This window comes from Chlamydotis macqueenii, chromosome 5 (genome assembly GCF_036417535.1).
Source record: "Chlamydotis macqueenii isolate bChlMac1 chromosome 5, bChlMac1.mat, whole genome shotgun sequence".
Lineage (NCBI taxonomy): Eukaryota > Metazoa > Chordata > Aves > Otidiformes > Otididae > Chlamydotis > Chlamydotis macqueenii.
In genome coordinates, this window is record NC_141560.1 from 9,564,834 (window position 1) to 9,592,576 (window position 27,743).

Sequence of the window (27,743 nt, forward strand, 5' to 3'; positions counted from 1 at the left end):
CTCGATTGCAGGATTCTTATCTTGAAAATGAACGTGCACATCTTCAGGAGCCTGGTGGGGCAAAATAACCTTGGCCAACTCAAGGACTTGAATCAAGATTTCCTAGGGGTCAGGAACAAGTCTTGTTTCTTATTCAGAAAAAAAAAAAAACCAAAAAAAAAACAACCCAAACAACCTACATACCAACCTTTTAAACTGCAAAATATGCACTGTGGGAATAGGAAGATGGGAAAATCCCCGAAAGATCAGTAGCTCCAGGCAGGATATCCTCTGCGTTGTGAACTTCAAGGGTCTTTCAGATTCCGAAAAGCTGGCTGGCTGCAGCCATTGTACCAAATTGGATTACATAGGTAGGAATTCCTGATCTGAATGTCATTTGGCTGTGACTGCTGCATACAAGCCAATGCTATGTAGACAAGGCTCTGAAAATCCAACAGGCCCTCTGAGAACTTAGAGCTTCTCAAGGCAAAATTAATTAAGAAGTAATGAACTAAGCTTTTGATACCACAGTGGAAGTGTTGCTGCAGGCACAAACACTAAGAGAAGGGTGCTTTTGACTGATTTTTAATTAGAATTTAATAGTGCCCTGAAGTTATATCTCTTTTTTTTTTAAAAAAAAAAAAAGAAAGCTTACCTAGTTCTATGTGATGAACAACTCAAATTAGATTTTAACATATGCAAATAATTGGTCTGAAAGATCTGCGTGGGAGTAACAGAGATAGGACAGGTTAAATCCTTGACCCTTTACAGTTGATTTTTCTTTAACTGATCCATCAGTCAGTTTGTTTGCATTTAAACGTGAGAATTAATAGAGTTTAAAGGAAGCACTGAAACGCTATGTGAAATGCAGACACCGAGGGCTTCAGCTGAGGTAAATTAGCACAGCCCATTGATTTTAACTGCATCAACTGCATTAACGATCTCACTGGAGTGTGCAGATCTTAACTGTGTGCAACATTTCCAAGTCATGGCCAGCCCTGAGAGTCCCTACTTACACTGAATAGCCTCTCACTCTCCAAGATGTCCCATTAGTTAAATACAGCTCAGCATGTAATAACCCTGAGGAAATCTGCCCGTAAAGTCATCCAGATTGCTCAAAAAGCCCTAGCTGGAAAACAGCGCGTGTTAGGGTAACCCCAAGGGCTCCCGGGACGGCTTAGCCAAGGAGGTTTCTATCTCTAAGACCTTTGCAGGAATGTTGCCGCTACTGATAGCATCAAGAAACCCTACGGAGCAAAAGCCCACAGGGTCTGGCCCAGGATGAGTTGCCATGACAGGAGGCCAGCAAAATACTTTAGCGTATCCTGAGCAAACAGCTCCTTTTGCTGCGCTGTATGTAACAGAATATTTGTATCGTGTAAATATAACAGACCCTCTCTGTCTGGCGTGCTGTGCTTTTGCTGCACTTCTCTCTATAAATCTCCACCTCAAGATGAACAACGTCATGCAATGCTAAATAGTAAATGAAATAATAAATGTGATTCCCCTCAAGCGATCCTGCCTCGCAGAGATTACCACTTAGCTGCTTTTCAAATGCATCTCAAACTCATCTCATTCAGAGGGACGATACATCTGCTTGGCTATTTAAAACTGAAGACAAAACTCCATCCTCATCTTACAACGTCTGGTGGCAACGGAGCTTTTCATGTAGCTCAGCAGAAGGGAGAGGAGCTGACAAGACACACAAAATCACACCTCCTGCTCGAGACAAAGGGCATTTGGGCATCTAATGCAAGTGCCACAGTTGTTTTTCTCCACTCACTGTACCAAAGCCTTGCAGTCCTGGATAATAAGTGACCTGAGTCACCGACAGATCACTTGCAGTCATATGCTATAGCAGTTGGCTGTGTGCAGTGCCAGCAACAGACTGGATACAGCCCATAAGCTCTGCTCTGCCATGCTCAGGAGTCTTGTCTGTACAGTCCTCCAGTCTTTAGGACTTCATTAAGCACAGGGGGAGCAATAAAACATGGTGCTTGTTGTGGTTTGGGTTTTTTTCCTTTCTTCTTTTTAATTAAACAAGAATTTAAAAGTAGTGTAGAAAGGCCATGCCAAGAAACTATCTTTCCTTGCCAGTTCCTTGTTAGTTAAGCACTGGTTCTGCAAGTACTGAAAAGCAAGTTTGCATCTTCTCTTCGACGGGACCATTACCTGCTGGGAAGGTTTCTGTTTACACACAGAAGCAAATATTCTACTGTCATCCGTCCTGTCTATAGGACACAGCATGGGGACAGTTGTTGATGCAGCTTACGGTGGAGGCTGGAGCACCTCTCCTGTGAGGACAGGCTGAGAGAGTTGGGGCTGTTCAGCCTGGAGAAGAGAAGGTTCCAGGGAGACCTCATAGCGGCCTTCCAGTACCTCAAGGGGGCCTGTGATTGATAGGATGAGGGGTAATGGTTTTAAAATAGAAGGAAGCAGATTCAGACAGGACATCAGGAAATTTTTTTTTTTACAGTGAGGGTAGTGGAACAGTGGCACAGGTTGCCCAGAGAGGTGGTGGATGCCCCATACCTGGAAACGTTCAAAGTCAGGTTGGATGAGGCTCTGAGCAACCTGATCTGGTTGGAGATGTCCCTGCTCCTTGCAGGGGGGTTGGACTAGATGACCTTTAAAGGTTCCTTCCAACCCAAACCATTCTGTGGTTCTATGATTCTATGTCTAGGCCATCATAAGCTTTTCATGTGACCCGTGGCAGGTGACATTCCCAAAGACAGAGGAGATCAAGGGGTGAGGGAACAGGCAGGATGAGAGTTTCAGGTCATGGGCAGATAATCCATACAAAGCTGGGCAAGGGGCTGAAGGTTCGGTGTGTTTGACAGGATGCTGTGCATTTGGTTTGCTTCTAAAGCAGTGTGGTGGTGGGGGATCATTCTTCATCTGACTGCATAATATATGGAGTGTTTTCCACTTTGAATACTGTTATATTAGTAGCAGTCACCATCTCCTATCTTCTCTAAAATTATACCAGTGTCAGGCAGGCCCCTTATGGTTCCATATAGTGACATGCTGTGGAACTGAGTAGGGACAAAATAACTGAGGTGGCATAGCAAATCTGCAAACGCCTCTGGTGAAATCCAGGCTTTGTCTGAGTACATAGAAGGGTTTTCCCTTTTTTTTTTCTTTTTTTTTTTTTTTTTTTACCAAAAGCCAGGCTATTACTTGTATGTATTAGAGATACTTTTAAATTTTCCTGGAACTCCCTACAAATGCATTTTTAGGGACACATTTTGCTTTTGCAGCCATGGGACTTTCCCACTCTGCATTCAGATTTGGTGCTGAAACAGAGGCACTGACTTTCCTTCAGATTGACCATGTCATCTCAGTGTTTAAATCAACTCATATCAGCACCAAACTTTGCTTGGTTGGCTGTTTATTTTAATCTTCAAGGTCCCAGATCACCCACCCCTCCGACACTTCTCCCAGCAGTTCTTTACTGTTTTGCTTCTTCATCACGTCAGACCTCACAAACCCCGCTATTTCCCAAGGAAATACAGGGCATCCCAGCAAGCAGTGTTGAGAGCGGCAGCATCAAAATACCTGGGGTAGCTGAACTATCAAGTTCAGCTTGATCATAAACCCTTTGGGTATGAAGAAGGACACAAGTGAAAATTTGGGCTTGGGATGCTTTTTTTTTTTTTTTTTTTCAGAAAGAACAGCTGGGAAAGCTCATGGGTAAATCGTTCTCTTTTGGTGTTTATTGGGACATCTCATCACTGGATTGTACTTTCTCCTTAGCTTAGAAACAAGCCTGGGGAGGATGTATGGAGGCTTGACAGGTAGATAATGATAACGTCTCCTTGGCAATTACTCTCTGTCACACCCAGCACGATGCATTTAGCGAGTGTCTAAAGTGGGTGTTGTTTCAAAGGGACAAAGCAGCTCCTCAAGCAGTTTTATGGCTTTGTAATTTATTTACCAAGGCAAGCTCAGGTCAGTCACACTATCTATTTCTTTTTTAATGAGGCACTGTTTATTTTTCACTCTCATGTTCTGGATGGATTGAGACACAAGGAGGTCAAAAAACTTCTCCCTGAATTCTCTAGGGCTTCCACAGCTAAGTCATTCCACCTTTTAATGTATTAAGCATGGAGCTTGACTTGAAGTCAGGGGAACTACAAACACGTGTAAAGGTGCTTAAAAACCTTCCTAACGAGGAGCCTACAAGAGAGCCTTGGTCTCCTCTGTACTATTGAGTTTTAACACCTGTGCATCTCCACTCGCTTCAGCTGAGTCTCACTGCCAGCTGAGGTGATCTGAAGATATCCTTTGGGAAAGGTCTGCAGAGGAAGATTTTTCATTAGCCTAACTACTGATCTGGACAAATTCAGATACTCTCACTCTTTTTCAGGTCTGAAATAGAAGTTCCTAAACTTAGCTTGGAGTTTTCTATTTCAGACCAGTCAAGGCCTGGACGCTTGCCTTTCTGTCCAAATATACCAGAGGGACTTATAAAAGATACTGACTCTCTTTCCACACCTTGCCTCCACTTTAAATTGGTGCAACAGCCCAGGGAATGAAGAGATCCTTTGACGGTGCATGGAAGTTAACTATTAAATATTGAGAGCTTTTCTAAAAAGAAGCACATTTTCTTTTCCCTTTCCTTTTGCAAAATAAGCAAACCTAATTTGAGACTAAAAAAAAAAATTATCCCAGATGCTCTTGCATAACCAGATGATTAAAGAAAAGCAACAGGTGAAAACAATAGAGGCTGGTGTCACTTTTGGAGGTGAAGCACAGAACCAGCACTCAGGCCTGTGCTGTGGAGGTGCCTGTGGGCTTCAGACATGCACGGTGCTCGGTGCTGCACAGCAGTAAATCTGCAGACAAGTTGCCGTGCTCACTTCTGAGGCCAGACAGCCACCCTAGGGGTCTCCCAGCTCGGATTTGGGTGTTAAGCCCTTTGCCACAGAGGATAAAATAATGAAGGGCTCACGGTTGTAAGAAACAAGCTAACTGGGTAACGCAAAAGAACAACCCACGGGGAATCCAGGAGAGGTGATCAGGTGTTTGTTTATATCCACTTGGGAAAGTCATCACTTATGGTGGCCCAGTGTGTGTTTTGGGGAGCTTTCCTTAAGGATTTACCCTGTGCTTTTGCTCTTTCCCCAGCACCTGCCAAGGCTGCAGACAGACACGGAGCCGAATGGACCCTTCTGACCCAGCTCATGTTTCAGGTTCTATGTGAGATAGCTGCTTCCCACAGAGACCTCTCAGCTCTTGTATCAGCAGTTAGGATGCTTGTAGATTTTGCAGGCGGCTGTTGATGTCCTTTCTCTGCTGTTTTGGGAAAATGCCCAAATGAGCTGACCCTGGATGGTCTCGACAAGAGGGGGGGTCTCAGCCTCTCCTGTTGGAGCTGGTCCAGTCTCTGCTGCTAGTTAGCTGTTCACCGGAGCAGGAACCTATATCTGGGCTTTCCCACGTCACACACGTGAGTGTCCTGACTATAAGGCTGGAGAGTCCATCTTCCACTTCTCTCTGGTCCAGTGGATGTTTAATAATTTATACAACAGCTTCAGCAGGAGACTTTGAAACCAAACCCCAGAGGATATATCACTTGGATGCTCACAGCACTTTTTCAGGATGTAGGTGGCTCGGCATAAACCATGGGAGACAGAGGTTCAGTCTGGGTTTCCAGCAGCCCAGGAGAGGTCTTGAACCAGTGGCATCTGTTTTCGGTGCAGATTACCGGTGCACTGAGAAAGCTTACGGGATATAGCCATTTATAGAGCTTCTTGTGCCCTGTAAATTTAGAGGATGAAATCTTAGTCAAAGCAGGAGAGAGGGCAGACTTCCCACTTGTGTCCGTGGGCCAGGAAGTCATCAAGTAGGATTTAGGCATGATCATTTCCGCCAAGCCAAGAGTTAGGCAGGTTTGCCTACATCAGCATGTCAGAAATACAAACACTACAGCTGTGTTAGAGTCAGGCTCAAAGTGTCAGTTAGATACCCACCTCCCTTTATGGAGTTAATCTGCAATAACTCCACAACAGAAAGCTGCAGCAATGCTGTAGAAGTGATTGGGAATATATAGCTAAAATGACGAGGAGTGAAAGATGTAAAGGCATACACAAAGGCAACCGTCCTGCAGCATAGCCTTTGCTCAGGTTATATATCACAGGGAGAGATTTTATTAGAGCTCATTAAATTTTAAAGCCTTAATGGTACTTTCTGTACCATGTGATTGGTACAAAAAGGAGAGCTTGACAAAGCATTAATGCAGCAGGATGAAAGGCATCTTCCACTGCAGTGTCTGTGCCTGGGAGATAAGCCCCAGGCTGCAGAGCATCCGTGGGAGTAGCGTGACATCGTCTGGTGAAAGCCGGTATGAGTGCTTCAGCTCAAGGCTGGAGCAACTCTGGGCTGGCAGGAGACAATAAGAGAAGCAAGAAAGATTTGCGAGGTGAAGGAACTGGTCCTGATGCCCCTCAGGAGAGCATGGGAGTGTGACAGTCAGGAGCATAGGCAGGACTGCAGGAAATAAAGCAACCAAGTATAGCAAACTTCATGCAATAAAATTGTAAGCAACTGAGAAATCCAGATTCTCACCTCATATGAATTGGTTCTATTGTGGCTAAACCTGCCTGCTGGGTCTACTGACTTTTTTCTTCTTTTCCCTCTCTTGGCTTTTTTTCATACTTTAAAACTTTGGCAACTAGCTGACACATTCTCTCTTTCCACTTGCCTGCCACCTCCAGCCACGCTTTGCAAAGCAGGTGGAACACGCAGGCGTGGGACAGTGCTGCTGGCTGGGGCAGGAACGGCCAGCAGCAGCAGCAGGAGCGCGTCCCAGCAGAGCAGTAAGGTTACTCTCAGGTGGATGCTCTGCGCATGACTTGAACCTTTGCATTTAGAAACCAAGAATCCATCTGTATGGCTGATATATTTGAGGTGGACCAGGGTTGAAATTTCAAAAAAAAAAAAAAAATCCCTAAGGGTGTTGCACATCTGAAACTTGGTCTCCTTGGATGTTGAAGGCCTGAACGCACTTGGGTCTCTCCCCCTCTGAGCTTTACACCCACAGCGGTAATCTGAAACTGTGTTTGTATCCAGGTCAGGGAGACGGCACAAGAGCTCATTTGCCTGACTCACCAACTTCCTTGCCAAGTGAGCATGAAATTTTCATGACACTGCAAAGTAGCTGATCCACAGCCTCCTAAATGTCACTTCTCCAGAGATTTTATACCCAGGAAGCACCCTGAATAATGGATTCTCTTTGGGGATGCAGGAAGGACATGGACCAGTTGGAAAGGGTCCAGAGGAGGGCCACAAAGATGACCAGAGGGCTGGAGCACCTCTCCTATGAGGACAGGCTGAGAGAGTTGGGGCTGTTCAGCCTGGAGAAGAGGAGGCTCCAGGGAGACCTGATAGCGGTCTTCCAATACCTCAAGGGGGCCTACAGGAAAGATGGGGAGAAGCTGTTCAGTAGGGCCTGTTGTGATAGAACAAGGGGTAATGGGTTTAAATTAGAAGGAGGTAGGTTTAGATTAGATATTAGAAAAAAATTTTTTACAATGAGAGTTGTAGAGCACTGGAACAGGTTGCCCAGAGAGGTGGTGGATGCCCCATCCCTGGAATCGTTCAAGGCCAGGCTGGATGAGGCTCTGAGCAACCTGATCTAGTTGGGGATGTCCCTGCTTCTTGCAGGGAGGTTGGACTAGATGACCGTTGAAGGTCCCTTCCAACTCTAACTATTCTATGATTCTATGATTCTATGAATACTTATTTATTTATTTGTTGTGGTGGTAGTGCTGGTGGTTTAGGAGAAATACATCAATTCAGTTGGCAAAAACAAAGTCTCTATAAAATCTTGAGTGAGATGAGACCACCTAGCAACTGTGTATAGAAAAATCTAGGACAAACCATGGGAACATGAAGCATGGTTGTGATTTTAAGCTCGCTCCCGGGCCTCAGGAACAGTCTCCAACCTTGGAGATGGAGTCCCCACCAGTCCCCATTTTTAATATCATCAGTGTCAATCACTCAGCTGAAGCTACTGTTCTCCAGGGATGCTGAACTCTGTCCAAAAAAACTTTTAATGGCAGCTGAAATTTGTCTCCTAGAATCATTCGCAGCTTTCTGGGTTTTTTTCAAGTTTGTGTCCATTGTGTTTTGGTATTCGCCAAAAACACTAATTAAAAAAGTGAATGTCCCAAGCAGTGGATCCGAGCGTTATTTATGATTTTCTGGGGAGAACAATAATTGCCTCAAAGTCTAAATGCTGGCACTGCTTTTCCCAACTCTTTTCTTATCATTGGCTCAAGTGACAGCCACAGAGGCAGGTGAAGCCTTTCTCTGCACGCCACTTTTGTGGTCTAATGCTCACAAGGGCCTCCCCAGCTTTGCCCATTGTACCCACAGTGTCTCGGACATTTTCCCTCCCAAGACTGAGCAGTTTTGAAGACCAGGGTCATCCAGCCAGGCCTAGCCAAGAGGAGCTGTAGCTGGGGAGCGGAGCGGGGGAACAGACTGACACCTCAGTGAGAACAGAGAGTCGTGCCCCATGCCCCGAGGATGACGCCCCTTCTGCAGGACCAGTATTTGTAGAGTCACCCTGGGCCATTCCTGAATTCCTCTGGTTTCAGAGGTTCAGACAAAAAATCACCGATCAGTTAGAGGTACAAGGTACTTCGAAGCCACATATTACAAGCTGAGTCTTTCTTTGACACTCAGCGGGGCCCAGACTGGGTTGCTTTATTATTCAAATGCACTCCATATAGTCATGTTATTTTTTTCGACATGGAAACAGCTACATTCCTTCTACGAGCAAAGAGGTTGGATGTGCAGTCTGCACAGCCGAGGCATGTCTGAATTTGCCTCCTTTAAACTCTTTGATATTTTTCTCTACCCCTGAGTAACTCGAATAGTTTTACAATGAGTGACCCAGGAAAAAAAAAAAAAAAAAAAAAAAAAAGAAGAAGCTATCCCTGACTGCATAAGCTTTGAAAGGTTCCCTTCAGATCACTAAATTGTGACGGCTTTTCCGTGCCACCTCTGAGTCCTCTGCGTGAAAGCGTGCTAGCTCCCTTCAGCCCTGCAAGAACAAGAAGATCTCTGCAGGGGCAACAGGCATTTGAGGATATTTATGGAGGCAGCCAGCCTAACACAACACAGGCAAAATGTAAACGAGCGCCGTCTGAGTGCTCACACACTGAGAGCATGCACGGGCTCCTCACCGCCGCTGCAGGGTCTCTTTCATAAAGAGCCAAGTAGAAAATTAAAAGCAGCTTGGTACCAGCAGCAGGTAGCTCTGTAGAGCTGCTCCCAGCCCAGCGTGAGGCTTCCTCCCTGGTGGCTTCGGGCTCCTCCACCAGCGGGGTCCAGGCTCAATCCTTCAGACACACAGAACCAAATACGCATCCATGAGGAAAGAGGGCACCTACATCTGAGAGGGGCTGCGGCGGTTATCCACAAGCAGTAAAGAAGTAAAGCAGCCAAGCAGCAAAGTAAAATTTTAACTTTTAACAATTAAAAGTTATCTTTCCTGACAAAAACAGGCCTACATTCAGGCCCTCTCTCATGCAGCCTTTTGGACCTGGAGTTGTGACCCTGGTGGGATGGCCCCAGTGGTGACAGCCCTGGCTGTAGCAGTTACGGTTCTACACCTCTAGCCAGCTGTCCAACCGGCCAGGAGGTCCTGCTGGGGGACAGACAGACAGGCAGACAGACAACCCAGTTCTCCTCTGACACGTGCTTTCCCAGAGACTTAACCTACTTCCCAGTCAGACAGACAGTCAGAGAGGAGCTAGAAAGCTTTATTTGCATTTTGACATCCCGCCACCAAAAAAAACCCCAGAAAGCAGTTTCGATGCATGCCGAGAGAGGACTTTCAGCACAGCCTCAGGAAATTTTCTGAGTCAGTGAGAAGGCACCGGGGTGCCACCAGCCAGAGGGATGGAGGGGAAACCCCGCAATGCTCCCAGCCATCACTAGATGCCCTCCTCACTCCTGGGAGGACCTCCTGGGTTCTCTTCCTTCAATCCCTGGAGCAGCTCTCTAGTTCCCCATTTTGGGTAAATGTTCTCTGCCTTCTTGCAGCCAAGTCTCATTTCAGAAAACTGATGGCTTCGTGCTTTACCTCAGAGGACAACTGATACTGCCTGCTCATCTGCCCACTCTCTACTCCTAAGCTTCTTTGTGCTGCTTTCATCTCCAAGGAGAAGCTACAAACCTGGTGGTGGGTACAGCTGACTCCATCCAGATCCTCCCTGGTGAAACTTCAGCACTCTCTTCTCCTGGAGGTGGACTTTAATCCCTTGGTATCTGTCCCACAAGTCATCTGTGCAGGCCTTGCCAGAGAAGGCATCATGAACATTTGCCATTCCCTTCCCTGAAAAACTTATCCCTATTCCTTATCACAGTAACCATTTTTCCAAGACGTATATTTTCATCTGTACTGTTAGTCTGATCTTTCTGTAACTGTGAACTCTTACATGTCCCACTGTCAGCTCAAAGACTGCTCTTCCTACAATAAACCTTTTTAGACCCATTCCCATTCCTGCTAACTCCTTCCTCTGCCTCCCTGCCAAATTCACTCTCATTTTCTTCTCCTGTCTTATTCTCTCCCTGCAGTCAGATTCGATAACTTCCGCCTTTGCTTACAGCATCACCAAACTCTGTGACTTTTCTCATCTTAGGACGAGAGGAAATGGCCTCAAGTTGCAGCAATAGATGTTTAGATTGGATATTAGGTAAAATTTATTTACTGAAAGAGTGGTCAGGCACTGGAACAGGCTGCCCAAGGAAGTGGTTGAGTCGCCATCCCTGGAGGTGTTCAAAAAAACGTGAAGTTGTGGCACTTCAGGATATGGTATAATGGACATGGTGGTGATGGTGGTCTTAGGTTGACGGTTGGATTTGATGATCCTGGAGGTCTTTTCCAACCTTAAAGATTCTATGATTCTATGATTCTATGATCTTGCTTACAGTAAAATCTCCTGCCCACACCTTCTTCACCATGCTTCAACTTCAATAGCACAAATTCCTCTCCCTGACTTTCTGTCTAAAATGTCACCGCCCACTCTTCCTGTCTTTTTTTTCCATGCCTCCTCTGACTTTAAGTTCTGTCCTGACTTCCTAGACCTGAGACAACGATGACCCTTTTCCATCCTTATGTTCCTTACTGCTCTCAGAAGGCTCCATCCAGCCCTCTTCATACTTCTGGATGCAGCATCCATGCTGTGGGCTGTGGGATCGTAGCATCTATTTGCCTCAGAAGCCCTCTGCCTTTACGCAGAAGATGTCTTCCTCTGGCTGAAGATTTCTGTTATGTTCCTCCAGCCCATTCTAGGCTCTGCAGCCAGTAGCTAGGCCACCCCCTCCACCTGGGCAAGTCCTGGGTGGACTTGGCCACCCTGCCATGGGGTGGGAGCTGGGAGCCAAGAGCTGGGACTGTGCTGCTGGGCACTGTGTTGCCTCACTATGTAGTGCAGCAGCTCCCCACGTAGGAGGCTGTCTGGCTCATGATGTCTCTCACTTTCTCAAATACACGCTAACTTGCTGTTACTGTCTTGCACTTTCTTCCCTTCTTGAAAGACTCCCGCCACAACAGCTTGGCTTACACGCACCTTCTCTTGACCTAGATATTATAGATGATGTTTCATTTTTTATTACTGTAACAGCGGTTTAGAGTCAGTCTCGCTTGTCAATGTTCATGTGACTATCAACAGATCAGCAAAACTGACCCTGAAACCTTCTAAAACTAAATATTTTCTCATGAGCATTCAGGTCTGTCTTGTTTTTATCCAGCTATAGTTGATAGGAAATAACAGCCTGAACACAAAAAAGAAGATTTGTATTTGACTGATGTTCTGACATACCAAGGCAAAACAGACCAACTTTGGGAATAAGCTGTGGGTGGCCAGCACAACGGGTATGAGGCAACCAGGTTTGCTTTTGCTTGTCTCATATTCTTGAAGCAGAGGGGTAACAGCAGGAATAGAAAAAAAAAAATGACCATCACATGTAGATTCCATATATTTTTACAGGGGGCTAAATGCAATGCTGAGAAAATCAGTATCATAGAATCAAAGAATGGATAGGGTTCGAAGGGACCTTCAAAGGTCATCTAGTCCAACCCCCCTGCAAGGAGCAGGGACATCCCCAACTAGATCAGGTTGCTCAGAGCCTCATCCAGCCTGGCCTTGAACGTTTCCAGGGATGGGGCTTCCACCACCTCTCTGGGCAACCTGTTCCAGTGTTCTATAACTCGCATTGTAAAAAATTTTTTCCTAATATCCAATCTAAATCTACGTCCTTCTATTTTGAAACCATTACTCCTTGTCCTATCGCAACAGGCCCTACTGAACAGCCTCTCCCCATCTTTCCTGTAGCCCCCTTGAGGTACTGGAAGGCCGCTATAAGGTCTCCCCGGAGCCTTCTCTTCTCCAGGCTGAACAGCTCCAACTCTCTCAGCCTGTCCTCATAAGAGAGGTGCTCCAGCCCTCTGATCATCTTTATGGCCTCCTCTGGACCCTCTCCAACTGGCCCATGTCCTTCTTGTGTTGGGGGCTCCAGAACTGGACACAGTACTCCAGGTGGGGTCTCATCAGGGCAGAGTAGAGGGGGAGAATCACCTCCCTCGACCTGCTGGCCACGCTCCTCTTGATGCAGCCCAGGATGCAGTTGGCCTTCTGGGCTGCAAGGGCGACTTGCAACTCTGCATGCAACTCTGCATGCAGACAACCACTCAGCAGGACTGAACGAGAAAAAATGAAACCTTGTAGTCATTTATATTGGTGCTAGAAAGGTCAGTGACAAATGAGAGGAACAGGAAGTTGTGTTACTTGTTAAGGAATTTGACGTAACTGATGCCGCGGAAGTGTGGTGAGATGACTTTCCTGATTACTGTAATAAAACTGTTGATTAGGAAGGGTAGAGTGGAGGTTCTCTGCATTATCACTATCAGCTTCTGAGCTGATAGTGATAATGTAGAGTCAGATTTACAAGATGTTGAGCAGAATAGGAAGAATATCTGCAGAACGATCTTCTACAGACCATGAAACAAAGTCAGAAAGTACCAAAAGCAGAATAAGTTGTTCCTTAAAGACATTATTCATTGAATTCTTATCCAATTTGTGGAAAGAAAAATTCTGTGTGCATGGAAGACTTCAGAGTGGGACATATATGCTAGGGATGTATGCAGCCAACAGAAAAATAGCATTTAGGTGATACAGGTGAATTCTCTAAACCATCAGGTACTGCACCCAAGGTGAGATCATTCATTATGACATAGCATGGTGGACTAATTTCTGGGTAGAAAGTTTGTTGCTTTCTGAAGACCAGCCATCAAGATTGTGACTTGATTATTTGTAGGGTGACTGCACTAAACACTCAGCATTAAAAAAGGTAAATTCTCTAACTTGAGGAAAGTTACTATCCAGATTCATTGGCAGAAAAAATATGGGTAGAAAAATCTGAATGAAAGCCGAGTCCTTTGACCAAGAGTTTATTAGATGGTCAAAAAGTCAGGATTTCCAAGTCAAGAGTGCAAACAGATCATGCTAAAAACTCACCCTAGTTCAGTGACAAAGTGAAGGCAGCAATGTGAAATAGAAAAGTGATCTATTACAGATGTGAAAAGGGAAACAGATGCCAATTAATATGAAATAGAAATAACTAAGTGTGAGAAATGAGTAAGTTAAATTAGAACCATCTGGAAACATGTCAGAACAGAGCAAACAAAGTATTTTATCATCTACTAAGAACAAAAGTAGCTTAACAATAGTGTAGGAATATCACTAGAGAGAGGTAGTAAAATTAACAGTGATGTAAGAAAGGAGAGTACTTAATAAATATTTGTTTGTATTCAGAAAGAAGTCAGATCATGTACACATATAACATGGGGCTGCTGATGGACTTTTTTGTTCAGTAATATCAAGAGGATGATAAACAAAGTCTACTACGGAAAAATATTTAAAATAAGCACCCTGGCTAACTAGCATTCCTGAAAGAGATGACATGAACTCCCTCTGGTTTTCATTTGAAGAAGTGCTCATAGTGTATCAGTACTCCAAAACGGTAAAGGCAATGAACCGGGTAAGTACAACCAAAGAGAAGTGAGAGATGCAAACATCTGTGGGCTAAGGGTGGGAGTGTTGCAAATCCTAATAAGCATCTTTCAAAGAACAACAAGATTTATTTGCCAAACTGGGTTCCAGCCTTTATGAGCTTGACCCAGATATGAAGAATTCAGAGTTTTCCAAGGCACTGGATGCTGTCCCAGGAAACAAATCCATGTCCTGGAAAACACTGGAAGCTATCCCATAACTGATGTGAGAGCTGGATAAGTGAGAGATTTCAAATACAAATGAATTACCACAGCATGGGCTCTCAGTACAGCACTATAACATAAGGAAATAAAGCAACTATGAGTGTGTATATGGTGTTACATGTAGGCAGAGATGTAAGGAAATTATTTTCTCTTTGCATGTTGATACATAGCAGTAGAAAGATCAATGCTGAAATAGTCCCTGACCTGCAGACTCATGGAATCAGGGAGCGGCTGTAGGGAGAGGATACCATTTGCTGCCTCTGACTGCTTTTAGCCACCGCTGGAGACCAGATCTTGAGCTACACTGACCTTTGGTCTCCCAGTAAAGCCACTCTTACTGCCTTATGTTGTCTACACATTTTCCATGTGTTCATTCTTCAAAGCAATCTGAAAAAAAGGAAATCATGAACTACCTGCAACAGCAACCTGCCAGGCCCAGAGCAAACACCATCCTGTGTGAGGTTCAGGGCTCGCTCTGCTCTTCAGTCTTTTATTGGCTTTAGTCCTTATTAATCATCTTAAATCACTTCTCAGTCTCCTGTGACCATGTGCAGGTTAATTGTATAAATATTTGCACCTTGAATTCCTAGCTATCACCACAGCCTTTTAGCCTTGCCAGTGCAGTCTGGCCTTGAGCATGACCTTTGGCAGGGTGCATGGGCAGCAGCTGTGTTTCAGGTCCAGCTATCAGGACTGTTTCTCCATTTGATCCACTACAGCTGTCTGTTAAAAGACAAAAATAGCCCTGGCACCACGGACTGGGACTTCCTTTAGAGAGCTGAGTTCCCCAGTTGCCATGCCAGTTCCCCAATTGCTTTTGCTTTCCTTCTGAAACATAAGGTTCCTTCCAACCCCAACTATTCTATGATTCTATGATTTTATTTTCCATATATTTGGCCTGCTTTCGGTGGGAGAGGTACAGACCTCACTCTCTTCCACCTCTCCTCTCTTCACATCTTTTCTCCAGAGCAACCAAGATCTTCATAAGAATCAACAGGCACAGACTGGTACCCACCACCAGCTGAGGAGTCAAGGACTACAGCTGCTGGATTGCCATGTACTAAAGAAAAAGATAGCAATGGGATTTAAAAAGTAAATCTTGAGTGCAGCAGCATTTTCTGGAAGGATGACTTGATGTGAGGTGGTTGTCCCCAGTGCAGATCTGCTGTACTGAGCCTCCTGGGCAGAGGGACCATGATTTCACCACGTGTGTGAATCCACACCAGGATTAGCTGCTTTGCTGCTCAGCACTGGGCACGTGGGAAGACTCAGCTGCAGGTATCTAGGGACCACAGATGATAAAATGTATGATTTCTAAGGAGAGGAAACAGATTGTGGGTTAGATGTGGGCTAAGCAGAAAGGGGGGTTCATGTTAAGCGTCTGTTGTTTTACAAAGAATGGCTTCCGGCAGTGCTGCCTTTTTGTTGTACCTTGAATTTACATGGAAGAAAATACCAGGAACTAAAGACTGCTTTACTTTAGGTGAGAAGGCTGAAATAGGTGTGCTCCTGATGTATTAAACAGGTGTATTCCTTGTATATAAATGATGCACTGGCTTCTGCTGAGTCCAGACACACTGAGCCTGGAAGAAAGGAGACCGTTTTCAGCAGTGCTCCTTGATAACTGGGACAAAAAATACCATGCGAAGTAACCAAACACAGTGGGGGACTGGTGGGGTCTCCGTTCCTTCCACCTCCAGAGCAAGGCTGCATGTCTCTGCAGGAGATGCTTCAGGCCAGTGGGACCTCTTCAGACTCCATGCAGAGCAACAGGGTGAAACGGTGGCGAGACCCAGAGACAGAGTCAGCGGCCATACACCAACGCTGGCAGAAACCTCCCCAGCCCAGGACCTGGCCCACTTTTATGGATACTGGAAATCTAGGGGAGGTTTTAGCAGAAGGGGATTGTTTGGTCTGTTTTTTTTCTTTTGAACCCTGTAATAACACTACTCATGTGCAGTTGCACGTGCTCTTTAAAGAGCTGGGATTCCCCCTTCTGATAGAAGTTACACAGCAGTCACACTTCCTTTAATCTCCATCAAACCATTATTTCAACATACCACCTACACAGCCAGATGAAAAAGCACGGGTAAAAGGGAGCTGTTGTTGTTTTGGTTTGTCCTTCTCAGAAAAAAAAAAAAAAAAAACAAAGCTTAGAAGAAAAGCTCAGAGTCTGGCTTTGTACATACTAACTCCTCCTTTCCATCTGGAAATTCCCCTTAGTTATACCATAAACAAACCCCCCTCAAATATGCTAAAATAAAGTGAACTGAAATTCAGTAGCAGATATGGAAGTAGGGGCTATTTGTAATCTGATGGTTACCAAAGAAAAAAGACTAAGAGCAGATAGAATCTGATTTTTCATTTTAGACTATTTTGAATTTCTTATTCGATTAAGTAATAATTCACCTTATAAAGTATGTTGCATTTGAATATGGCTTTTCATTTTATTTTGTGATTGAGCTTGATAAGGTTTTTAACTACAAGAGGTGGCTTCTCTTCATTCCCAAACAATGGATTAGACTTTGATGAGTAAATACCACTATGCTGCTAGCATTTTTCAAAAGGATTTTGGCATCATAAGATGATGATTTATTGTTTTGTTGTCCTAGCACTGATGCTTCTAGTAAGACCCCCTCTGACAGGGAGGTAAAAGATGGTCTAACAGAAAACATTGCTGCTAGGAATAGGTGCACAAATTTTAGACCACCATGACACATTCATCATTTGCTACAACAAACTGCCATAGGTGAACCACAGAACCATCACAGAGAACACCACAAGTCCCCTTTACAAATAATATGCCAGCCTTTATTCTTTCCTCTTTCTATGCCTTTGGATTGTTAAGAAGCTTTCTAGGGCAACAGGTCTGGTATCCACTGTGTCCATTTTTTATTTTTTAAAATAAAATTTAAAAGCAACAAAATTAGCTGACACATCCCCGGCTGTCATTCCACCAACCAGCAGACCAGTATTTTTTAAAATTGTGCTGCCATGTGCTAATAGGAACAGCCTGATGCTGTTCTGACAGAGATCCACTCTCTAAAGCCTTCCCAGATATAACTCCATAGCTCTGGTCCAATAATAAGACCTCAATCCATAAAGCATTTTAAGCACATGCTTCAAACTGATTCAAGCTGCACTTCTGCAGGCAGCTGAGCCAGCACAGCAATTTGCTGCCAACTGCCTTTGTACCACCTCTGGCATTTGTCGGAGCCTTGGTTGGGCCAATTCTTCTCACTAAAATGGCAGAAAACTGTCCTATTGTTTATTTTTCAAAGGTAGCTGGACCTTTTCCTTTGGATAGACCAATGTTGGCTTACCCTGCCTCCCGGAGCTGGGCCCCCATGGTTATTTAGATGCCATGTTAAATGGAGGCTTTCAGCATTCTGGTTTCCCTTCATGCTGGTTTTGCACAGTGCCTACAAGAAAGGGGGTCCGGTCCATACAGCAGGGTGTCAACTGCAACAGTGCAAATAAAAAATATTGCCATGTGGAGTCAGTAGAAACTGCAGGCCTAGGTGGCTGTTTCGGGAGATCTGCTGGGGAGCAGACTGGGAGCACAAGTGGCTGTTTTCATACAAAGCAAAATGTATGAAACATTAGTCACCTGAGGTGGGTAACAGGAGGCTGATGACCAGCACTTCTGCTGTGGCTGCTGCTTTCCTGGTCTTTAAAGAAGTCCTGAGCAAAGGGACTGCCTGGCTGTAGTGATACAATGTCAGGTTTCTCCAGGGCACACAAAACTATCTGTAGGATATTGGTGGCTGCTCCTACAGCTACCTACAGATACTCATGCTCATCTATCGACAGAAGAAATGAACCCATGTATTGCAGCCCAGAGCCCTCACCTACATCTAAACATCTCAAGCCTCTTGAAACAAAGCAGAGCAAACACATTGCAGCCTTCCTGAGCCATCTTCTTTCTTCTTTTGTCCTCACAGCACTTTCCTGCTGCTCATAAAAGTGCCATGATGTCAGCCAAGGTGATGGGACAAGAAAGGGCCATTGTACTGACATGAAACCTGATCTGATTTAAGATGTCCCTGCTCACTGCATTGGGGTTGGACTACATGGCCTCTAAAGGTCCCTTCCAACCCAAACTACTCTATGAGTCTATGAAAGTCAGACTTTATGGGTTTACTTGTATTAGTGTTTTCTTGGGTATCTGGCACTTGGGAGCCTAGCAAGACATGCTTTTTTTTTTTTTTTTTTAGTGCTGGTGGACGAGAAGCTCAACATGAGCCAGCAATGTGTCCTTGCGGCCCAAAAGGCCAACCGCATTCTGGGTTGCATCAAGAGAAGCGTGGCCAGCAGGTCGAGGGAGGTGATTCTCCCCCTCTACTCTGCCCTGATGAGACCCCACCTGGAGTACTGTGTCCAGTTCTGGAGCCCCCAACACAAGAAGGACATGGGCCAGTTGGAGAAGGTCCAGAGGAGGGCCACAAAGATGATCAGAGGGCTGGAGCACCTCTCTTATGAGGACAGGCTGAGAGAGTTGGGGCTGTTCAGCCTGGAGAAGAGAAGGCTCCGGGGAGACCTGATAGCGGTCTTCCACTACCTCAAGGGGGCCTACAAGAAAGATGGGGAGAGGCTGTTCAGTAGGGCCTGTTGTGATAGGACAAGGAGTAACGGTTTTAAAATAAAAGGGGGTAGATTTAGATTGGATATTAGGAAAAAATTTTTTACAATGCGAGTTATAGAACACTGGAACAGGTTGCCCAGAGAGGTGGTGGAAGCCCCATCCCTGGAAACGTTCAAGGCCAGGCTGGATGAGGCTCTGAGCAACCTGATCTAGTTGGGGATGTCCCTGCTCCTTGCAGGGGGGTTGGACTAGATGACCTTTGAAGGTCCCTTCCAACCCTAACCATTCTATGATTTGATGATTCTATGATTTATTTTGATCCATATGTCTACTGTACGTATTCCATAAGCTGCAGCTCCAGGAAGCATCTGGATTGCAAACTGCCTCTCCCTTGCAAGACTGGGCTCTGCTTGCCTGGGATCTGAGCAGTGGTGTTGGCACAACACATCATGACGCTTTCGCCCAGTCCGGTCAGCAGGAGTCTTGGCATTTAGTTCTGTAGAATTCTGTGAATTTCACGCAAGTTCATCACATGTAGATATCTATATTTTTTTAATTTGCAATAATACCTCATACAGTACCTTTTTGTCAGTTCATCTCAAAATATCTTTAAAAGAAGTAGACATCACAGCTGTCTTTTTAAACAGAAAAAATAAAGACTCAGGCAGAAATGAGATTAATGAAAAGAGCCCACAAGATCAGTCCAGAACTGAGTTGCATCTGTTTCCTTCCCATTATTTTGCCACATACTCTACCAAAGCTGGTGGAGAATCATCAGATATTTTGCATTTCTTAAAATATTGGGCCTGCAGGTTTGCCTGCACTGAAGTTTCATGCAAAAACACCCCACATCTGGGTAACCTGGAGTACACAGAGCTGTGTGGTGTCAAGGTCCACCTCCTTCCACTCTGCAAACTCACTCTAGAAAAGCTAATTCAGGTATCACTCTCACACACCACAGACTGCAGGGCAGACAGCCTTCCTGTCTTTAGTCTCAAATGTTAAAATATGTCTGTACTACACCAGCACCACGTGAAGCTACACCATTTATCTTTCCATGTGTAGCTCAATTTACAAAATGACCCAAGCTGCTACAGTGTCAGGAGAAAAGATGATGGCAGGGATGCCTTTTAATGTTAAAGAATCTTTCCAATTAGTATGATTGCTTCACAAATACATCTTCAAAAAATACACTCCCAGGACCAAGTAGGGCATGGAAATAGCATTTGGAAAATGAGGCTGCAAATTCATTGTTTAAGTGAATGTGCACTGCTGAACACAAGCAAAAATCCCAGGTCTCTATAGGAAGATCAATTTATAGGTAGATCTATTTGTACTGAGAAAATTGTGCCAGAGCTAAAAAGTCAGCATTTTCAAGGGTGATTTCCAGTAGATTTTTCTGTTGTCTGTTCCATTTTTCTGATGGAGTAAGAGGACCTGAAAAATTGATGGGAAAGGAGGGGGAACAGTTTGGTTATTTTCCCCTCTGTGTATACATACCTAGAAATCTTAAGGAAGACCATACTTATTTTTTCAGACTATATCAGGGAATTTATTTGAGAAAAAGGGAAGCAAATATCTCAAGGAATGTGCCCCACTAAATCTCTCACTTTAATTGAAGTCTGAATGTCATGTCTTCATCAGGCACTTCCCTTTCTCCAAAACATTAAGTTGCTCATGACAACACAGCAGCAGAGACTGAAAGGGCCTTTCACATATACCAGGATCCCTCAAGACTCAGAGAAGATGCCTCGAGAGAGGCATCAGAGGTAGTCTTCTAACACAGCAGGAGACAGTTTCGTGGCCTGGCTACTGCAGAGTGGTATCATCACCCAGATCTTCACCCATGTTTGCACCTCAGTTTCCCCACTGGAGGCCAGTGACACAAAGACAGTGGAGCAAAATGAAGAAACAAGTAATTGTAAAGTAGAGCCTGGGCAACTCTGTGAGGTCCTCCATTCAGGTGCAGTCAGGTAGATTACAAAATGTCTGGCAAAGGCTCAAAAAAATCAGTTGTGCAGGGAGGTTCTCCCTGATGCTCTTAAGGAGATACGTGCTGCTGGCAGGAGACGTGTCTCTCATGGCTTTCTAAGGCTCACATCATGTGGGGGGCTTGCCTCACAGGAAAGGCATGCAGACCTCCAAGGTCTTCTTGCAAAACAAGACACAACTGTAATATCACATACCTGCTGCGCAACCAGAGAGGTACAGCAGTTGAGATCAGTGGCTCAGGGACCGGTTTGCTCTACATAAGGTCTAGCATGCCCAGAGTGATTCCAGCTGTATACATGAGGGAATTCCTGGTGCAGGAGAATCCCAAGATGATGGAAGTTGACAATCTTGTTAAATAAATACAGAGATTTCCTTTTGAATCAAAAGACTCGCATCCTCAGTGTTTATGTGCGATTGCAGACCTCCACAACACATCATGCTCAGGAGAAAACCCAAGACATTAAGTCCTGTCCCCAGTGAAATCTGCCAACCTGTTTTGTTGTCCTGTTGCTTTTTTCCTCCCACTCCTCCTCCGTCCCATTTCCTTTTCCTGTGATGCTTACATGGCAGCTCCTGTACATGCAAGTCAGTAAATCAAACCATTTGCAGACTATTATTTTCAATGTTATCTCTTCTCTGCAAAACGTTTCCTGCTTTCCTGTCTGCGGCATTTCTCTAAGGTGCCCCTCAGCAACAAAATCCCCGTGCAGACGTGTGGGGGGTAGCCCACGGGCGCCTGCCAGTTCAGTGGCAGTTTCCTCTAAAAGAGCACAAGCTTCCTAAAGCCACTGACGCTCCAAGGGCTTGGTGCAGCTCTCCGAGGCGGACTGCTGGGGTCTTTGCCATGGAGAGCTGGCAGCGAGATTCCCTCACCATACTAGGAAGAGCTGATGCAATGTCAACACCAGAGCCCTTTGAATCTCTACTGCATCAGCTTGGTCAAGTCTAGCTGCACAGCAAACCGTTGGAAGCTAAGGGGAAAACAACTGGAGTGAAAAAACCTTTAGGATATATGGCAGAGGTGTCTGAGTGGGATTCAGTTGATCCGAAACTCAGGTTTGTCCAAGGCGTATGCCAATTCCCCATCCTTCAGCCATTCACCTCACTGGGGGTTTCAAGTGAGAGGACAAATTTTATGACTTTTTTTCCATGGCTGACACAGGTTTTGTATTAACCTGAGATATAATAACCAAAACCAAAAGAGCCATGCAGGACCACAGAGCTCTGGGTAGCCACATTAAAAAGTCATACCTCCTCAGTAAATCATCCCCTTAATGCGTACTGAAATACTGTAATTTCATCAGCTTTTGGCTCCTTCATGGAAGCTTTCCAAGTTAAAAACAAAGCAAGGCTTGAAATTACAGCACTGTGTGTAGAAGGTGCAAAATCAGCTTCAATTTCTGCATATTTGCACCACAGGATAAAAGTGGTTGCTCAGAAGTGTAGACCATGCTATAGATGCACAATTGGTTCTTTCCTCTGAGTTTGCTAAGGTTAAAGCAACTTCAGGTGTTGGCCCACCACTGCTGCTACTTTGTAGAAAAAAAATCAGAGAAACTTTGAACCGCACCCTTTTCCTCCCCCATGTCCTAACAGCTGTAACCTTTTTAACCCTGTGGGCGTTATAGTTTCCTAGTATAAGGAGGAGCTGTTATTTAAAAAAAGCCAGACATATTCATCAAAAGGCTGCACCCCAGGCTGCAAGCGTGACATGAGCGGCAGAGCCGAGCCGGTGGTGCAGCTCAGCAGTTGGGGCGGATGGGCGGTGATTGACGTCTGCTATCCAATTTTGTTTACAGTTTTTGGTTGCCTTTTATTCCAACAGTTCGAGCTGAGCAAAAGAACAACGTGGACAGGCTGGGATGTCTGGAGACATATATGCTCAGAGATGAAGTTCAAAGCGTGGAGCCAAATCTGTTGTTGCCCCAGCACGCTCACTCATCTCAGCTTCGGCTGCGAGTGCGTCGCTGGCAGCAGGCTCTCCCGAAGAGGCTGTTAGATATCACATAGCTGTGTACCCCACCTCATCCCAAGGACCCCAACGTACAGACTAGCACTTCTTTACTCTTACCTTGCAGAAGACAAATCTGTCATTGCCCCAGAGAAGTCGGTAGAGTCAAAGGTCTCTAAGATGCACCGTGTGACGACCAGCTGCGCTACACCAGGGAGCTCTTGCCAGGGTACTTATTAATCCCAGTGCATGAAGGGGTAGGACTGTCAAACATGATAGGGCTTTTCTCTTCAAGGTCAGAGACTTTTGCTTGATAAGAGCATGATCAGTCACATGCTTGACTCACAGATTTCCACCCCTGAGGCACACAGTACATCACTGCCATCAGTGAAAACTGAGGAGGATCAAAATTCTACATGCCATTCACAAAAACGGGAAAATCAAAAGCAGGAGGACTTTCAAGCACAGATGTGGGATGCAGACATTTACGCAACCTGACTCATCAGAAGGAATCTGTGTCATCCAGCTCTATGATAGCACAGCATCCATCACACATAGAAAAGTCAGCGCACTGAAAATCTCAGCAGCCGACACTTCTGCATTTCATTTCCAGCAGCAGAACAGAAAGGTTTCTGCGTTCCCTGCAGACTATGTGCTATGGACTGGATGTGAACGGGAAGCTAGAAAGCCATGTGAGCTCTGTGCTAGGCTCAGCTCAATGGTTTTGCCACTCATCTGGCCTGATTGCTAAGCTGGAGTAGAGCTATGCTGCATGTGCAAGGGGAAGACTCTGCAGGTAGGTAGCTGCTGGGAGGAAGCTGAGCTTTGGTTTTAGCACAGAGCTCATCCCACACTATCTAGTTTGAGGGATCCAACCTGTGGTTGATCCTGATACCTGTTGCGAAAAACACCATGGCTGGTTTTTGTCCCTATCCCAGATTAAGAGCACCACAGTCACTGTCACAGATAAACCAAGTTTGAACCACTGAGACTATTTATTAGGCACAGTTGTGTATCATACCAGTACAAGAGGACTTGTACAGGGACAGACTTCCATCCTGTGCATGGTCTGAGGGGCAGAGAGCTGAGCAGACTTCAGCACTCAATGATTCTTAGCCCTGCTCTGGCCATTGCTGTCCTGGAGAGACTCTGGAGCACTTTTCTTCCTTGCTTATACCATTAAGAAAGTCCTTCTTGCCATCCTGTCCATGCTGCACTGCCCAGACAGGTCTGCCGCTCAGTCCCTATTCAGTGTGCTGTCTGGTAACAATAATTGTTTTTTTTCTTACCACAACTCACACTTCCAGGAGCTGTTCTCGCTTCCTCATTTTCCATGCTGCAACATTTAAAGCCATGTTCCATCATTTTCCAAGAAAAATGAGCCTCAGTTGCTTACAAAAAGATGAACAACTGTACAACAACTGTTTTCCTGGGTAATCTTTTGCAGAGCTGTTATGTGAGTTTGCTTATGTTGTATCTGTGTGTTTATGTGTATGTGGGGGTAGGAGAGGCAGGTAACATGAAGTTTCCTCCATTCATAGGTTCTTGTTGGTCACAACCAGGAGAAGATAATGCTAACACAGAGCATTTTCATGTGCACTGGAACAGAGAAATGCCAAATATCATATCAGCTTTTCTCTTGATGGTTTCTAAATGAAAAAAAAAAAAAAACGGGGGTGAAAAACTCAGTCTGAAAGTCTTTCAAATACATTGGACCTCATCAATCTTCCACAGTTATTTCTGGTCAATGGTGCACAAGCATTTTCTCTGTCATTGTGCTGTGAAAATCCCCAAAAAAGGTCTGTGTTATGCAGCAGTGAGCTAAAACAAAGCTGGACTCTTTTCTCCCCTATTCTTTGGACAGTCACTGTACCCCCGTAGGAAAATAATGAAGAGTGCAGAGAAGACATCTCGTATGCAGCTTAACTTGCTTCAACATGCTACCTTGCACCCAGCAATTAAAAGGTAGAAAGAAATATGCTCAAAATGCCCAATCTAAACTCACTGAGGCTCAAAGAAACATTTCCATTTACTTCAATTGGATTTAGACAGAGGCCAGAGGGCTTCTGCCTTCTGCTATAAGTGGTTCTTTATCTGATCTTTTTTCTGCCTGGATATGACATCAGTACAATGCAACTCAGGCCATTTGTATTGCTGTACTGCTTGTATTATCTCTACTGAATACAGACTAAACTTCTTGAAATGTTTGGCTTGTTTTTGCCACCCATGGAAGCACTACCTCTGTTTTCATCTTCAGCCACAGAAGATCTTGTCAAAAGTTTTTGAAAGCTTCTTCCAATGTGAAATCTTGGCAACTGTCTCCAGCCTGCTAGGGCAATGATTGTGGGTGGTGTTGATTGGGGCCATATTACGGAGAGAAGCATAAAGCAGCAGTGACTCTAAATAGTAACATTTTTCAGGTCTGTCTGAAAGATTCAAGGGCACAGAGACGTGTTGTCTTCCATTTCTCTATGGAAGACCATGCAATTTTTAATGTTTCACCATAAAATCTATTTGACAAATGCATGTGTGCCTCTGGATATCCTAAACCCTGTATCAGTGTATGCAAGTAAGCATCACAGAGAGCATAATCAGGCAAGTATTTGACTGCACAGTTGACTGCACCTGAATGGAAACTGTGATCTGGTATATCACAAATACCACAGAGGAGCCCACTGGTCTCTACAGAAACTCCAGTTCTTCAGGACAGAGAGCACTCTTCCCTTTTCTGTCCCACACTTCTGAATGAAGGATGGTCATCTACACAGAGAAATCAGTTCTAGCCATCTCAGAAATATTATTCCCAGCCTACCATTCTATGATTCTATGATTCTTCATGGTTTCCTTTGGTTTTGGTATCTATGCATAGGAAGACAAGGATGAAAACACGGATTTGGAGAAGTTCACAGACTGGGTCCAGCACTATGTCCAGCCAGGCTGAGCTGATGCAGACACAAATTTCACCCGTTCTGCTCTGCAGATGGAGGCTACCAAGCTGTCTTCAGCCTTTTCTTCCTCAGTTTCTTCTGGCCCCTGAGAATGAAGTGCTCTTCACAGAAACACCCTTCCCCTCTCCAACAGAACTGAACCTAAGTAACGTTTTCACCTCAGAATGAAAGTAGAAGCCAAATATTTATTTTATTTTCCAGAAGAAATTTTTCACTTTCAATACAGCTATCTAAAGTGAATTCAGTTATTTGTTTCCTTTAGGTTGTAACCCAGTTCCTCCCTGTCCTACCTTAGCCCCCAGCAGTCTGTAAGCACTGACAGACCCTCATGGGGTGCTGCAGGCACCTCACCACAGCTGGATTGGTGGACATTGATCGGGAAGTTGCTTGAAAACTTAATAAATCTGGTCGTAACTGACTTTATCAGGGTCACACACAGCATCTGCAATGACACATCAAACAAGTCTCACAATCAAGGTCTAGCCTGGCAACATAACACTGGGCTTTTCTTCCTCCACTTAAAGCCTGAGACTGGGCCCTTGGCAAAGCTCATACACTCCTTTGCATCCATGTTCTTTGCCATTAAAAAAACTCATGCAAATCTACTGTTCTTCTCAAAGCTGCTCAAACCACTCTCTCATCTTCTTCAGCATTCTTAATCTTCTGCAGCACCATTGGCACCTGAATGATGTTTCCCTTATGGTGACACCCCCTTCTATTGGGCTCTCATCTCCTCATCCACTTAAATACCTAACCATTTCATACATATGCAAGTGAGTATATGTATAGCAGCCAGGGTGGGTATTACCTGCACTGTACAAAGAACAAGCCAGTAGGGTTTGGGGCAGTTTGCTGGTCTCTTGTCCCTCCGTGGCACGTCAGCACAATCATTAGGTGCACACCCAGACCACAAGTCCAAGAGATTAAACTTCTGGTCACAAATGGATTCTAGCTGTTACAAGAGCTGAACCTACATCTTCCCACCCATGTACAAGTGACAGGATCTGAAAGCAATCACTTCCCTTGTTAAGGGTTTCTTTTCTTTTAGCTGCTCTTCTGACTGCACTGGTCAGCCTCTGCTTCCTCCATCAGCTCATTGTGCCACAGCTACCCAGGCCCAGCAAAGAGTCCAAGCACACACACGTCTCACAGCCTGGCCAGCACAGCAAGGATAGCTTAATTGGAGGCTGGTGTCAAACAGGAACAGCCCAAACTCCTCCAGACGGGGCTGTGCTGTCTGGTTTGGCACAGGGGGGCAAGAAGCACAGCTTTTCTCACAGGACCCCTCCTAAAATGACATCGTGGTAGCTGAGTCACTGACTTGTGAAAGGTAGCAGCCATGCCTGGCGGATCTCAAGGCCACTGTGCAAGAGCAGTGCCGTGCGTGGGCACTGTTTCCTATCCGAAAACAACACAGGGGGCAGCAATGAGAAGGGACTGCTTCAGAGGACTGTTTGAAACCTTTGACTTTGCAGCAATGTTGTAGAAACTCTTTATATCCTGCATGCTCTGCTCAGTAGAAATGTTATAGCCCTCAGTCCCTGGGCTGCACTTCCACACAGACCCACCAGCACAATGGTCTTTATTCCTTCTGTCTTCCTTCTAATTCCATGTTTTCCCGTCCTGACCATTTGTTTTTTCCCCTTTCTGAGTATCTTCTGATTACAGTAGCTAGTAAGTAGTTCCTTCTGCTTCTTCTCACTCTTTCAGTGCATTTTCAGGAGTGGATCTTCCCCACAGATATTCCTTGCTAGAGATGTCTTTTTTTACAATTACTTTCTCAAGTGATGACAGAACTAAGATTTTAAAGGCTGGGATATTCCAGGCACTCTTGCACTGAACTAGTGTGGACCTAACTAGAAGTGACACATTTGGGAGCCTGATGAAGTCATGAGCAGTCTACTTTCTTTTAGCTCACGCCACTTATCACTGTATGCAGTATCGTTAGCAACTTCCTGAAGTCTTGCCAGAGCAGCCTCTGAGTACAGCGCGAGC

General features: G+C 45.0%; 1 long non-coding RNA gene across 1 annotated transcript; it reads right to left on the reverse strand.

The window, feature by feature from the left end:
* Window positions 1-3,056: 3,056 nt before the first annotated feature.
* LOC147600484 (uncharacterized) lies at window positions 3,057-22,980 on the reverse strand. The gene is made up of 2 exons (XR_015258791.1): window positions 22,921-22,980; window positions 3,057-5,742 (listed from the first exon to the last, which is right to left on the reverse strand). It is a non-coding gene; the product is annotated as an uncharacterized LOC147600484 (long non-coding RNA).
* Between the last annotated feature and the right edge of the window lie 4,763 nt (window positions 22,981-27,743).